The sequence below is a fragment of the Toxorhynchites rutilus genome, chromosome 3, assembly GCF_029784135.1.
Source record: "Toxorhynchites rutilus septentrionalis strain SRP chromosome 3, ASM2978413v1, whole genome shotgun sequence".
Taxonomy (NCBI): Eukaryota; Metazoa; Arthropoda; class Insecta; order Diptera; family Culicidae; genus Toxorhynchites; species Toxorhynchites rutilus.
In genome coordinates this window covers 206,745,937-206,762,442 of record NC_073746.1, presented here as the reverse complement: position 1 = coordinate 206,762,442, position 16,506 = coordinate 206,745,937, and the positions used below count along the sequence as shown (strand labels likewise).

The following is a 16,506-nucleotide window of genomic DNA, read 5'->3' as shown; positions in this document are numbered from 1 at the left end:
GCGGGCAACGACAATAATGAATTTGGGTTCGATTCAGGACTACTTTTCTGTTGAATACGAATGAAATCAACCTACTGCTGATTAGAAAACCTAAAAAAATAATTTTTCAACCAATTGTACAGTGTTGCCAATGATAACAAACAACGAAATTCATCCGATCGTACTTGCTCTATATACTACACTTGATGACGAAGAATAACTACAATTTTATTGGAGTATATGGAATATTCTGTTCAATCGATAGCGAAGATTCTGTGAATATATCATACCAAGAACATATGTCACTTTTGTGGGAAAATATCGTCATAAACTATATCACATTTGGCAACTCCTACTTTCCACGTGATTCGTTTTCATTGTTCTTTGCGCTTGGTAGATAAAAAGCTAAAAGAAGAGGCAAATTGCAAGTTTTTTTTTCTGAGAATGAGAATAATAATTGCGCAACTCGGATAAGCACCTGTTTATTCCAAAAAGTTTTTTCTTAGGCGCCATGTGTTTTTTCTTCATCCTCATAATGTTCACCGGACGGCGCAATAGTAAATTTGAAAATGAGGGAAGTAGTGACGACGAAATAGTGCGAAGCGCTAGAAGAAAAGTTTCGAGTATTATCTCATCGATTCGGATATTGAGGAACTATACGCAAGTGAAGACCTGCACGATCTTACTATAGACGACATAAAGATATGAAAGATTTTAATATTAAGTTTAATTTTTGAGAATGATTTTCTAACAGTGCATGTAAAATGTAACGGTTTTTTTTATTTTCCAATAACTTTGTCAAACATCATATTTTAATCAGACGTCTGGTTTTTGAGTAGTTTCCATCATTTGACCCAAGTTTCAAAAAAAAAAAAACGTAGAGGGCCGCGTCAGCAGCCGACTGATTTGGGGTGGAATCGCTCTATACGGGAGTTGTATAAATAATAGTAATTGGTCATTTTGAACTTGGATTTTTCATGATCTAATGTCACTAGTCAGGTCTTTTCATTTGATATCCATATTGATGGGGTTTTGAAATACACACATTTTGGATTTGTATTTTCACAAATAAGTATGTTCTACTAGTCAAACCCTATTCGTTCGATACTCATTTAGATGAATTGAAAAAAAAAGATGTCGCCATTTGTCATGGCGGAAATATTGAATTTGCATTTTAATAACTAACTGTGTTCTTCTAGTCAAGCCCTTTCGTTTGATATCCATATTGATGGGGTTTTGATAAAACATCCGTAGTCCGTTTATAGCAGCCGCCATCTTCGATTTTAAAGATCATGGAATACGCAGTTTTATAACGACAGCAGAGATAAAGGCGTGTTCCAAATTTTAGATCAATCGGTCAACAGGAAGGGGATTAAATTTCTATTGATGTGGGACAACCCTACAAATAAACATACAAACATACTTACAATAGGTCATGCTAAAGAAAACCGTTTAGAAGTATAGTATAAAAACTATATTTCTATGTTTTTGATTTTTTGATTATTCTACATATCCCATATTTACATTTAAGTGCCTATTCTATCAAATTCCGTTTTTAAAATCCTATTCAAATTCAACGAGGAAAGTGTCACCCACATCTGGATGACGGGGCCTCCCAGGAAATACACCCGTCACCCAGTCTGGGTGACGGGGCGATCAAAGTGTTGATCGATTTTCTACGTGTTCAGATTTTTCACCCACAAACACCATCACGGAATGAAGAGTGCAGTTGTTTAAGTTGTTTACCAACACCTCCGAACGCAAGAAACCAGTTTTCTTGAGATTGGGTAAAAAGAAGTGTCTTGTTTTTTTACATCGACTGAAGGAAATAACGAAAAAATGCTTCACATGCTATCTCCCCCACTTGATTTCTTCGCTACCACCAGTCGTTGTGTGGCTGTTGGATGATCGAGGCATGTTTCTAGTGGAACTCCGTGTTTCGGTTTTGGTTCCGGCTGTGAATTAATTCGTGGAGTGCTGGGGAGAATATGAGTTTCTGCTGCTAATAACTGTGTGAATGCTACACACTGCATTCAAATTAGGATTACTGTGCTTTACCATAGGTGATTGTGGTTTCGGTGAGATTTATCTTCCGATGATATTTGATACAGTGGAGAAACAGTGAAGCAATCAATGAATTTGGTGTCCTTCCAAGCATTTGTGTCTAGAGTTGGCAATTAATGCTGTAGAGAAACCAAGTTATTGGCGGAAAAAAGTGATCGTCACCAATCTATCTTTTCCAGAATAGTGTGTTTCAAACAAGAGGAGAAGTAGTTAATAAGTACAAAGTATGTGATGAGATTGAGTGGATTTTACAAACACAAAAAAGGTGTAGAGCGAAGGATTTTCTCAGCGATATCAGTTTTTGCTTGTTGGTTTGCTGCATAGCTCGATCGAACCAACCGAACTGCGAATCTGCGAGTTTTCGAAGGTAAGTGATCAATATAGGTGTGTGTTCTGACATATTTAAGATTACCTAGACTGTCCAAGTATAAGTCTATGAGCCATGTAGTAGGAATGAAAAAAGCGAATCAGTTGGTGAAAATGTGATCATTTCGTGTTTAGTTCATTCTTGTGAAACCGTAACCTTCGATATGATTTTCCCCTGTTCATTTCCTATGGCACAACAGCCGATCATAAAATGCAGAATTTATACTTCACGCTTTATAACTTCGCACTGTGCGGCTAAGGTGCGTGACAATCTTTGTTCAGATGACCTTTTAGCAGCTTTTGCAACAACCGCTCTCAATTTAGGCAAGATGTCCATCAACTTCTCTGTATATGTTCTGAGTTCACATACATTGATTTGCCGTGTCATCGCAATTATAGCTAATTTTCAAATGTCTTTCTACGACCCAATTCCAGTCAATGTTCCTTTTCAGCAACAAGTGCCTTGGAGAGTAGAAAATATGCGCTTGTGCAACGAAAATAAACCCGGAAATAAATTCATTATGAGTTCCAGGTTATATTTTCATAACCGAATCATGTTAGTGTTGGTCATTTTGAGCTAAACTTGTTTGGTGAATGGCATACTCAGCTCTTACTGTTAGACCAAAAAGAGATTATCGTTGTTGTTTTCTGGTTAGATTATTGAGAAGTTTGCTCAAACATCCGAGAAAGAAAATTCAAAGTACATTAGAACCTCGGTTACACACGAAAGCCATAGTAATTATGTAGGCTTTCCCAAAAATTATCAGTAAGTGGAAGGTTTTTGCTCTATTACATTATCTAACCACTGATGTCACCAACTTAGTTTAATGATTTCTGTATTGTGAAAACAAAGTTTTCATACTTAAATATCTTCGTTTATTTCGTGTTCGGACCTTATTTAACCTTTTTTCTGTGTTATTCACGATCTTAGTTATACACGGTTACCTTACCACTTAATTCCGCGGATAATCGGGGTTCTACTGTATTATCCTTCGCACTTTATGAATTCCCTGCCAGGAATGAACTAATTGTTGACACTTTGTTCGCAAGTGAAGCGGATCCCAGTGAGATCTTACTTTCTACTACTTATTATCTCGCAAATAGCTGTGTCAACCACTATTGCAACATGAGGTCGAACGTTGTCATGGTGGGATATGGCGGCTTGTTTATGTTGTTTATGTTTACATATCCTGGTCGGTTAATGTTCGCCCTTAAAGGGTCAATTGCTGTCTATTAAACTCCTCTGAGATGTAAGAATTCAATAATGAACGACACACTTTTGATCACGCCAAATACACTTTGACGCTAGCTCAAGGTTGACGGAAATTCACATTTGATTTTTCATGCTCCAGGATGTCATAATGAATTCATTTTCGTTATCTGTGATAATCTGTTGAAAAATTGGCCTTCAAATTATAAGGCACTCAATTTACCCGTTTTGGAGATGCTTTAGTCACGCCCAGTGTTGCCACAATTAAATCCGTACCAGAGAGGTCAAAAATCTTACTCATCTTGGTCAAATTATTTATTAACATTCAAAAAATACTCATTTATTTACTACAAATACTACATTTACATTTGCAAGCCCTTCGTGTATTTGATGATGCTTATATGTACATAGCTTTTTTTAAATCTAGATTACATACTATCATTTTTTCAAATTTTCGAGTTCCCACCACGATGTTTGACAAATCCTTTGATCTCAAAATAGCGGTCATCGCATCGTTGCTGAGCAGATTTTAAAGCTAGTTTTTGTTCTGGTTATATTCAGAAAAAAAAATCGTTGCCGAGGAGTGAGGCATAGTGAGAACGTTACAAACAAGGCATCGAAGCGCCGAAAGGGTGAGCGAACCGTCAATTCTTTTTAGACATCTAATTTTTGTCCACAAACCCTGCACATGCACATGATTTCCTCAAAAAGTAATTTTATATTTAGGCTACAAAATTAATTCTCCGCATCTAGTACATTCCCATTGTAGAATCCTAGAAACGCTTCTAGTACAACGTTAATGCTAGTCAAATTGTAAAAGTTTCTCTGATTTAACATTGCCGTAGATGTCCATTGTTCTGATGATTTCTTCTGCTGCTATTCCAACCTAAAATTCTTGTTGCTTTTCAAATGATTTTCATATTTACAAGCATTGGACATTGAAACAACATAAGATTCCTCGCAGATATTAGTGAGAATGATCAAATATGAAAATCTTTCAGCTCTTCATGTATCAACGTGAATTCAGGTTTTTCAGCCTGTAACAAACGACTCATTCTATTGATCTGGGGCAAAACATACGTCGCACCGTCCGACGCGAATCCTCTCAGACGATTCTTGTAAAGAATTTCATCCTTATGAAACTGATCAATCATTGCATAGTAAATGCTTTTAAGATCAGTAGCACCAAGCGATACTGCGGCGTAGAAGTCGTCATGTACCTTAATGTTGGTTTGTTCAAATGTAAGGAATTTCACAAATGGAAAAAATCTGTACCATATTTTTGACGAAAATCTGTACTCAGTACCGTACAGAATCTGTACCAAAAATGACGAAAAAATCTGTACCATTCCATATAAATCTGTACGTGTGGCAACACTGGTATACTTGGCATACTTTCGATTCAATGTCACCAGCTTTTCAGATAGTTCAGGGCGTTGTTTGTCTTTGATGTTGAATTCATCGTTTTAGAAACGCACCGTTGGTCTAACAGAATTTCCGACAAATTCAGCGTCGTAGATCGGATACATCCCATAAAATAAACTAACAACGGCAGCCGGATATTCGGCTTTTTAGTTGCGAGTATTGAACTTGAAGGAACTGCATGTTTACATGGACCAATAAAGGATTACATTTTATGGAGAAGGAACAACATATTTTTTCAATCATCTATTGAACGATGATGAAATTTTCCGTTTAGAATGGAGTATCAAGTTTTGTACAAGGAATCTTGAACAGATATTTTGATGATAATGATTTTCTATCACAATGATGAGATTTTTGTGGGGTGTGTCTTCAGTGATGATAATCTGTGAGACTTCATTACAAAACGTGCTTCATGGCTTTCTGGAGCAATAAGTTTGGCTTCTGATATCGTTTGCTGAAATAACAAGAATTATAAGTTCTAATCTCTCATGTTTATTCGAGGTAATTTATCATTTTTCTGCATACAAAGCATTTGGACTAAGACAAAATTGCACATATTGTCAACGACGGGTTCAGGAAAAATATCCCAATGCTAACAAAATCGACTGTTAAGTGAAAACTCTTCGAATCGATCGCAATCACGATTAACAATATTTGCTGGAATTAATATTAATTTAATTTTGAAAAAAACCGGCATTTCAGTAATCAGTTTTAATTGTTAATTATATATGAATGATGGTAATGGGCAATTTTGTTGTGGTTTATCTTGTGTTAATGAGAGATTATTCATATTTTCTAATATCCGGTGTCCGGCCGGATAGTAGGTCACTCTTTGGAATCCGGTCGGATAGAAAATATAGATTCCATTTTTATTATCCCAGTTTGCTGATGACACTGCTATTTTGTTTAAGTCGCGTCATCAGTGCTCTGACACGCAATTTACAGGATGGCCTAGATGCTTAAACGGAGTATTATACTAGTTGGAAAATTGTGATTAATGCGATGAAGACTCTGGATGAGCAATTCCACGCTAAATCGTTCATAAAACAACATATTTGACCCGATCCTCTCCAATGTTTTTGAAACTTGATACTTATAATTGACTTACTAAAATCATAATTTTCATTGTCTTATGACCAATTTAAATTACGACAGATTTTTGAACAGGGCGTATTCAAAATGATTGATCTTTCTTTCATAAAATCGTAACTCAAAATCCAGCCGATTTATTTAAATATGATGTTTGACAAAGTTGTAGGAAAATTGACAAAGTTTGACTATAGTGTACGTCAAACTTTGTAAAGGGTTGGGCGGGGGGTTTGTTTTGAGATATAAAAGTGTTTAATATTAAATTAAATTTCTGAGCGAGATTTTCTAACGGCGTATTTAAAATATTATTTTTCCTAAATAGTTTTGATTTTCCTACAACTTTGTCAAACAACATATTTCAATCAAGCATCTGAATTTACGATTTTTTGAAAGAAAAAAAATCGGAGAGGGTCGGGTTAGCAGTTGTCCGATTTGGCATGGAATTGCTCGGCTATCTTTTTTCCACATTCGAGATCTTCTAGACTTGTTCCGAATGAATACGTCAGAATTCGGTTTGGTGACTCCTTTATTGAATGGTCCAGGGAAGTGGTCTATTTAGGACTCACTCTAGACAGTCATCTGATTTTTAGGTCTCATGTTGAGAAAACAACAACGAAATGTAATATTCTGCTCCGTTCTTTGTCCTGGTTGATTGGCAGAAATTCTAAACTTTGCCTGGGGAATACACACTAGGGTGCCAACGAAAAGAGTCATCTCTAATTCCAAAAAGTTACCTCATAAAAAATGTTCACCACCTCGAAAAAACACCCTATGCCAAATATTAGCTCAATTGGACCTAAGGGAGAGTGGCGCAAAGCGGTTAAGGTTGGAGTTTTTTGAAAATCGAAAAATCACCCAAGGGGGTAGTAAAGGAAATTGGGGTTTTCGAAATTTTTTTTTGGATGCCAAATATCTTAAAATTGCATGAAATGTCGAGATCAGGTGTCATCTCGAAAATTTTTTTTTGTCAAAAATCGACATTCTCGGGTTTTTTTTTCGGAATACGAAACGAAACGTATGGTTTTGGGTACCAAAAAAATAGTTATCTCGATATTTCATTTGGAACTTGCTGCGAAATGTTGATTTGCACGATAATATGTCCTTTGCAAAATATTTGCTCATTCGAACTGTATTTTTTAGTGTCACAGACGTAAAAATTTGATTTTTTTTTAAACTAAAGATCACTGAAAACCGGGTTTTTAAAAAAAATGGTCGATGCCAAATGTCTTGAAATCGCATTACTTGTCGAGATTTACTATTATCTGGAAAAAAACATTTTGTCAAAAAAAATTTTTTTGGCACTTGGTCGTTTATCCGCCTGAAAAGTCGATTCTTACTAAAATTTTTGTTTTGAAATAACTGTAAATCTCGGTGTGCCATGCAATTTTAAGACATTTGGCATCAAATTTTTTTTGAAAACCCCGATTTCCGGTGTTTTTTCGGTTTTCAAAAAACTCAAATTTTAACGTCTGTAACACTAATAAATGAAGTTCGAATGAGATAATATTTTGCATAGGGTATATTCTCGTGCATTTCGCAACAAGTTCTGAATGACAAATCGAGATATCTATTTTTATTGGCACTTAAAACCATACGTTTCGTCTCGTACTCCGAAAAAAGCCCAGAGTGTTGATTTTTGACAATTTTTTTTTCGAGATTTTACTAGATCACGAACATTTTGTATAGGGTAACTTTTTGAAATTTTAGGGTCGATTTTTCTCATACATTCATTGGTACCCTAACACACACGCTGAAACGGGTTGATATAATTGATTTCTCATAATTGTCCAATAAGTGATTGTTTTAATTATCTAGAGAGTGACCGTCTTCTCCCGTTTTCCCCTACGCGAATTCGGCAGCCGTCGTAATATTTTTCAAACTTGCTTTGAATATGACTTCCTGGCTTGAATCTACCAAGTTGTCTTATGATTACATGATGACCACCAAGTTATCAATAAAAAGACACCAAAAACGCAATGATGCTTATCTGTGTCAATTGTGTCATCTGGGTGATATACATTTAATTTGGAACATATGTCGGAATCAATTCCATATCATTGTATCATATTTTCATTTCTTCTTGCGCCTTTATGTATATTACATTTCAGTTATGTCATTTGTTTTTATCAGTTTTTTTTGCAAGGGGAAAATTTAATTTGATGGATGTGGAGAATGTGGAGAATGTAGAGAAGAAATGGGAATAAAATAATGGCGACTCGGAGCTTGGAAGAGCTGCTCGAACAGTTTTTTTTGGTTGAAGGTGGCGTAGAAAAACATTAAATAATCCCCCTTTTTTGTCTTGATGAATACCGTTCTGATTCATATTATGGACAGCTTCATATTTCGGACACGTTAAAATAATATCTTGAAATGCTTAATGCCCTGATGATATAACTGTAGAATTAACATCCCAATTGATTCTTTAGAAAAACCCCTTGGTTTCAGTATCATTTTAAATGAGAATTACATTTGAATTATAACATAGTAGGTAAAAATCTGATAGCGCCACTCATTTTTGGTTGTGTTTGGCGTTCGCTCAGCGCAAGCATGTGGAATTTAACCGTTCATCAACATTTGAATTTCTCCCGTGTTTCATCAGTTCTCATCATGGTTCATCAGTTTATTGATATTGCTGAGATTGTGTTTCGCAGTTGATTATTAAAAATAATCAAGCATACAAATGAAACACAAATTTCTACATTACTCGAGAATTAATCAAGCAAATGCAATCAAATTAGGCATCTGGAGGTTTTAGGGTGCAATAAATGATTCTATGGTGGTTAGATACTCCTCCGCCCCTCTCTTAGGGTGGGCTGCCATACAAATGAAATACAAATTTCTGCATTACTCGAGAATTAATCAAGCAAACGAAACCAAGTTTGGCATGTGAAGGTTTAAGGGTGCACTAAATGTTTTACGGTGGTTAGATACTCCACCCCCCTCTCTAAGGGGTGGTTTCCATACAAATTAAACACAAATTTCTATATTACTCCAGAATTAATCAAGCAAGTGCAATCAAATTAGGCATCTCGAAGTTTTAGGGGGCAATAAATGATTCTATAGTGGTTAGATACTCCTCCCCCCTCTCTAAGGGGGGGCTGCCATACAAATGGAACACAAATGTCTGCATAACTCGAGCACTAATCAAGCAAACGAAACCAAATTTGGCATGTGGAGGTTTTAGGATGCAGTAAATGTTTCTATGGTGGTTCGACCAGTGCTTGGAAATATCTGTATCACATCAATCTTTTCAGCTGAATTTCCGGCCACATTCGATCGGAAAAAATAGCATTCGGGATACCGAAAATGAACCAACGCCAAACCTCACGATCACAGCAAGCCACTCACAGTTGATTCATCCATTTTTTTTCATTCTCTTTTCGTTCCGTTCTGCGTTCACGGAATGTGAGCAAAACAAAATATCCCTAGTTTTGTCATTCATTGACATTAACATACTAGTTCATTCACTATCAGCATTGTTCTCGGACACTGACGAAACGGAGAAATTCGTTGAGGAAGATAAGAAAGTACAGAATGCTCATAATAGTGACAATAAATTAAATTGTTCAAGCATGCAAGGTTTCCGTCTCAGTTAAATTGCTTTCATTTTACATAGTGAATATGCAGTTCTAAATCCACTTGTCAGAAATGCTTCAAAAGAAGAATTCCGATGTGAAAAATACCGTCTTGACTCAAATTTCAAACATTTAATTTTTTTTAAATTCTGAACACACGAACATAAAATGGTGGTGTCCAAGACACGACCGCAATGGGAATATTTCGAGCTTCCTTTTGCAAGCGGATCAAACTATGCTATAGGATTAGCGGATGAAATTGCCAACATCTAGCTTTGGCTGACATAGTTTGCATTCGCTGCTTGGATCGATTCTGCAGAATGCCCCCTCGCCGTCCAAGCCTAAGCAATCCTTAGCTGTGAGTGTGCATGCAGATCTTGCTCTTTTGTTGGCATTTCCGCTTGCGCCACCGATTTGCGTTGCCCTCTCGGAGTAACTTCAAAAACAACTGAATAAGCAAGGCACTGACTTAATGAGAAAATCACACACATATCGGGATATTGAAAATGAACAGTCAGAACATTCCTGACAATTCAATGGCAATGAATGGATGTGAATGAATTCTCATGACTCGAACTTTAAGGAAAGCTCAGAGAGCACAGAATGAATATGAATGAACACAGTTGTAAATTTGTTTGCCGTCGAATGAATGACAGTAGCATCGACAAGCAAAATAAACGCGTTACACTGATAAAAATATATTTTCAATGTTGCTTAACAAGCTCAATATTTCCAAGCTCTGGGTTCGACACTCCTCCCCCTCTTAGGTGGGGCTGTCATACAAATGAAAAACAAATTTCTGCATAACTGAAAAAACTAATCAAGCAAATAGAGCCAAATTCGGCATGTGAAGATTTTAGGGGGCACGAAACGTTTCTATCGTGAATAGACGCTCCTCCCCTCTCTCTAAGGGGAGAAGAGGGGAGGGGTCTGTCTTCATTTTATCATATTTTCTGTATCAAACATTTATTCCATGTAACGGAGAAACATGTTATTTGCAAGTAGTTGAAAAATCTTGAACGAGAATTGTGTCTGAAAATAATCTGATATTATAATGATGCGTTTTGGTAGAAGTACTAGGATTTTTTTAGTAAAAGGTAAATTCAAAGGGTCGATCAGAAGATCAATCAATGAATAGTTCTGCGATTGGACTCATGAACATGCGATTAGTAAGAAAACGTGAATACTTGAAGGTATTGATAACAAAAAAAACAAATTTTGGGCGGGACGAAGTTTGCCGGGTCAGCTGGTGTTGAATAAAGATGCAGAACCTGTGAAGAGGTTGATTAAAATGGCGAAGCGCCAAAAACTTGAGGAAACATAAGGGGAACTGAGTTGAAACGGATAACCTTGAAATATTTTTTTACTTTGAACAACAAATAACTTGAAATCAAATATATAATTAGTAATGTAGCCCTTACGGCCTTTTAAACTATGAAGCTACAACATAAAGAAACATCAATAAACGACAGGCATTTTGGGGAAAAATAGAGGAAGGGGTAAATAGTTGCAATTATCACAAAAGAAGTTATTGAAAATTTTTTCAAGTTAATTTTAAAAAAAAACAAGTGTTAAAAGTTTTATTACAAGTTTACAAGCCATCAATGGATGTGGACAATTTCTAAACGTTTGTGTGTGAATGGAAGGTTGTAGTACATTTTTGAACAGAGCAAGTCGTTGTTATTTTTGCATGTTTGATGATTTTATTGCATTAGTAATCGTACATGAATATAAATTGAGCTTAAAACGACAGGAAACGTCATGGAAACAGAGTGTCCGAAATTTGAATTCACTCTGTCCGAAATTTGTTTTTTTTTCATAAATAGTGTCCGAAGTTTGATTCGAATTCGCTTCAATTGAAAAACTTTTTTATTCGATAATCTTTTATGTTTTCAATCAAATAGGTACCACGATAGAAAGCTTGAAAGCATAATGAACTAACTTGATGAAATTATCAACCGAATAATACCAGTGCATAAAGTTTAGATCTGTTTTCTGCATCAAATGCCTTAAGAGTCCGAAATATGAAACAGAACGGTACATACCGGTACATACATTATGCACAGGTATCATTTGATAATGTTTCTAATAAATTATTTAGTGTGCTTCTAAGCTTTCTACTATGGTATCAATTTGATTGAAATCATCAAAAATTATCGAATAAAAATAGTTGCGAATTGCTGCGGATCAAACTTCGAACACTGTTTATAAAAAAGTCAGATTTCGGACAGAGTGAATTTGAATTTCGGACACTCAGTTTGCATAACGGTTTTTATGGTTTAAAGCTCAATTCATATTTCTATACAATTACTAATGCAATAAAATGATCAAAGGTCTTAAAAATTGTCTACAACCATTGATGGTTTGTAATCTTGTAGTAGAACTATTACCACCTGTTTTTTTTTAAGTTAATTTGAAATAATTTCTTTATGTTGTAGCTTCATGGTTTACAATACCGAAAGGGTGATATTGCTTAAATGATAAATATATATTTGAATTCAAATTATTTTTTGTCAAAGTAAAAGAATAATTCAAGGTACTCGATTCTTAATTTTTGATACATAGCTCCATCTATTTTGTCATTTCTTTTTGTACCAATTTAGCTTTCTTAATTCGTGAGTTTGTAGCTTATTTTGCCTTTTTCTGTTCTTCAAGTTTTTCTTTCGGCTTCATCCGAAAGGATTTCTTTTTCTTCTCGTTTCAACTCAGTTTCCCTTCTCCTTTCCTCAAGTTTTTGGCGTTTCGTCATTTCAATAAACTTTTTCGCAGGTTCTACTTCTCTACATGACTTACTTTTACCGTGAGTTGATGAGTTGCCAGAATACACGACAGCATAGGGAGGATTCAACGATTTTCTTGTTAGAAGTTCATCCAGTTGCACATTGCCCACTAATTATTCAACTTCCCCCGTTTCTATCTCCTGGTCTGTAGTTGAAAAACATGTGTATTATTTATACAACTTTCAAAGTATATTGGTGCGCTGCATGAATCGACGCATTGCATCCATACTAAGCCTTAAACTCACATTGTAGCATCGCCAATTTTAACTGTCCGAATTATGAGTCGTTGGGAAAAAGTTTGATTCAAATTTCGGACATTTTATTTTGTAATTTTTTGAAGAAAAATTACAGTATGCTTGATTATATTTTATAGTCAACTAGGAAACACTTACCAAGCAATAACAGTAAACTGATAACGATAATGAGAACTGTTGAAACACAAGAGAAATTTTACTATTAATTACATGCATGCTTAGATACTTCAATTCATAACTTTCGAACTACTTTACCGATTCAGGTGATCGACATATCAAATTAAAGCCAATTAGCTAGTCTTCTTTGAAAAAATATTACACTTGTAAATCGAATTTATTATTGATTGTGTTTGTTATAGTGGTTTAGAGACAAAGGGTGCTATATATTGTATATTTTTTCTTGAAGGCTCGATAGCAAATATTATTCCTAAACCATATAAACTATAAAAACAAATACAACCAAGTTACCAATCAATAGTCCAACTTGGTCAATGAACTTATGGCGTGTTTCTCTGCATGATTACTTCTTCGAACGTCCATGGAGCGTTGATGTTATCAGTCACTGACTAAGTCGATTGGCTACGGCCTGTTGGCCAGAATCTTAGCCATGGCCAGTGAAAAAAATGAATGTCGTCGTATTCTTCAGCTCCTTCGTGGCCTTGGCGATCAACTGCTTCTCCGTTTTAACCACAAAATCATTGGAGTGGTTACTCCAACAATGTTGTGGTTAAAACTACTTTAGAGGGTGCAATCAACTCTTCCTCCCCAAGTGCGAGAGCATCACTCGACGCCACTGTTAACTAATACTAACGCAATGACCTTTATAGCATACCTGATAACTATCTGAGTTCGTTGGTTCACGGTGGGTAAACAATAAACCGTTCATTAATGATGCAACTACTTTTTTGCATCAGAAATCAAGTTTTCGATTCACTGTACATCCAGGTTTTTTTACGCGGGGGAAACGTACTTCGTAAAAAACCGCGTTAATTGGAAGATCCACGTAAAAAAAACCACGTTTATTCGAAAATCCGCGTAAAAAAAACGCGTTAATTGAAAAATCTGCGTAAAAAAACAATGGGAGTAAATAGTTGAGTGTTGCTCGCTTCCGAAAACCCGTAGTTTTTTCTTTGGTTACTGGTAGCTATAGTTCAGTTTTCCTCTCGATTGAGGTCATCTGCTGTTGCTAGAAGATTTCCTTGTGATTTGTACATTCTACTGCCCGATGCACGTGCAGTATCACTGTTGGACCGCCCAGAGCTACGTAGACAGGGAAAGACATTCACGAATCGCTGCCCGTGAAACACCCGTCCCGTTGTATCGCCCGGTGAGCTCCCCGTTACCCAACACTTAAAATCCACGTAAGAATCGTGATTAGGTGCGGCACTAATTTCCTTCATAAGCGCTAAACTCTGTTACAAGCTCTAATAACCGTAATATGCTCTGAGGGAACATAAGAGAAAAATGAGAGCTGAGGGAGAGATGTGATATTGAGCGGTTTTTTTGCTACGGGTACCGCGCAAAAAAAATCCGAGTAAAAAAAACCGTGTTAATTAGAAATTTGGAAAATTTGCTTCAATTGGAAAATTTGCGTAAAAAAACTTCGTAATAAACAGCGTAAAAAACCTGGGTGTATATGGACGTAAAAATAAGATTGTACACGCGGGTAAAAAGATTCGTGTCAGGGGGAATAGTAGTGTGGATTCAAGTCAGGTTCAGGCAGGAGACAGATCTCTCAGGAGGTGATAACGACCATATTTGATGAAAAAAAATCCTCCTACGCATATGTTCGATTTTCAGCAATGACAGAGTTATAGAACTTTGTTTTTGTTTCGGACACTGTTGCCTCAAACTGGCTCTATATTGAAAAATACGCTACGGAAGGCGATTCTGATGCTTTCACTTGAAAGATGAGAAAATTTCGTACAGGATATAGTAGTGGAACAACTAAATTAGTGGTTTTTAATAACATTTTGGAAGTAGAAAACTTAAAAGTTAATACTTTTTAATGTGTTATTATTAATTTCATCCTAAAAATTTATATTAAACTAAAAAATCTACGAAAATCACGATTTTTACCCCACTGTACATGTAATAGCCACTTAAACTTCACCCTTAACGTTCAAAGGTTACATTTCTTCTTGAAATAAGCCAGATTTGAAATATAAAAAAAAATATTTTCCCAAAATTGTATATAATCGAATCACATATAATCGAGTCCGACCTGTAATAGGAACATGATGGATTATATATCATATGGGTTTTTAATTCCATAAATTCAACTTGAATATAAGAATCAAATCTAAATCATATAACAACAAAGTAATTTGCCACCATCAAACCAAGCTCTTCGTGCATCAATCGTGCTACTATTTTATTCTCAATTCCGGCTTTCTACTGACTCTGCCGCTTACAACAGCATCGTGGTCATGTCTGTGTTTTTATTTTTTTTTCTACCTGGTGCCTTCGTTGCCCCGCATTTTTCAGTGAATTCCTTTGTGTTGGAACCCCGCACACTAAATTCATTTTTTAGCATTTCTCCGCGGCAAAGTGAGTGAGCAAAAAGACTGCTTACCACAGGTCTTCTTCATTTGTCAACAGCAAACTATCATAACGGCCACGACCGTGTTTTCTCAAACTGCTGGCCGCTGGCCAAAAAGTAAACTCCTGCCAACGTAACAACATTTCAGTCGACCCCAAGTCGATTTCAGTGTGTACGCATTACAGCCATTTCTGCTTCCCCACATCTCTAATGTGAACGGCCGTTTTGATTTTCCCCCTCACGTAGTTTCGCACTACGTGATCGTTGAACTCTCCTGATTCATTCGTTTGTAGAGGTGTGTTTTGTCTTCTTTTCTCAAGATCAGTGAGAAACAGAAAACCGCAACGAAACAATGCTGTAATATCTATTCGTAGTTAATTTGATAATAAATAATTGGTACCAAAATTCGAAGAAATTGAATAGCAGTATTTTTCTAAAAATTGATCAAACAATCCGTCGATCAAAAGATACGAAGAGCGGAGAAAACGCCGGGTAAATGTTGGATATAATCACACTGGCAAATCGTAGACACATCAGTTGTTGACTGATTGAGTTAACATATCTATCGACCCAAAATAAGTTTCAATACATTGTCTGGTCATTGATTTTATCACGACATAGTAATAAATGCATATTCAAAAGAAAAAGCAATATACGCGAAATAAATGAACAAATCGATTGGATTGATTACTCATTCAAGTGAAGATAGGAGAAAGTTGATAATCAATATGTGTTCATCGATATTATGCGTTATGGAGGATCTTTTGATTATTGCGTTTTGATCACCCCTATTACTCCATCGAAACGTAACTCTAACAGAACGCTTCAAAACCGAAGGCGTCGATGATATCATAGCTTAAGCTTGACGACGTGTGACGATGAATTAACGAAAATCTTACAAATATTCCTCATTCCTCACACTGTTAAACAAACTATCCACCGCGCAAACATTAGCACACCACTCCTAATTTTAAGGTTAACTGCTTCGAACACTGGAAGCCTGAAACCAACGGTGTGTGATGCGAAGGCAACACAAGTATTTAATAACCGGATATGAATTACTTTGGCATTGCTGATTTTGACAGTGACACACAATCAAAGAGTGCGCCAAAAGGTTTATCAAAGCCAAGAGGTTTATCGAAGCCTGATTTCGAACGAATAGAGTTTTCGTGAGTTTTTTTATACCCTCCACTGATTCTCACCTTTTGGTGATGGATACTTA

General features: G+C 36.0%; 1 protein-coding gene across 4 annotated transcripts in view; it reads left to right on the top strand.

The window, feature by feature from the left end:
- The first annotated feature begins 1,845 nt into the window (after nucleotides 1-1,845).
- The window catches only part of LOC129778937 (zinc finger CCCH domain-containing protein 13), a 65,616-nt gene continuing 50,955 nt past the window's right edge, over nucleotides 1,846-16,506 (top strand). The window contains exons 1-2 of one of the 4 annotated variants that reach the window (XM_055786125.1): nucleotides 1,846-2,042; nucleotides 2,223-2,410. The gene's annotated coding sequence lies outside the window, so the exon portion shown is untranslated. Of the gene's footprint in view, nucleotides 2,411-16,506 lie in introns of all 4 variants that reach the window. The other 3 variants (XM_055786126.1, XM_055786123.1, XM_055786122.1) reach the window with 3 other exon arrangements.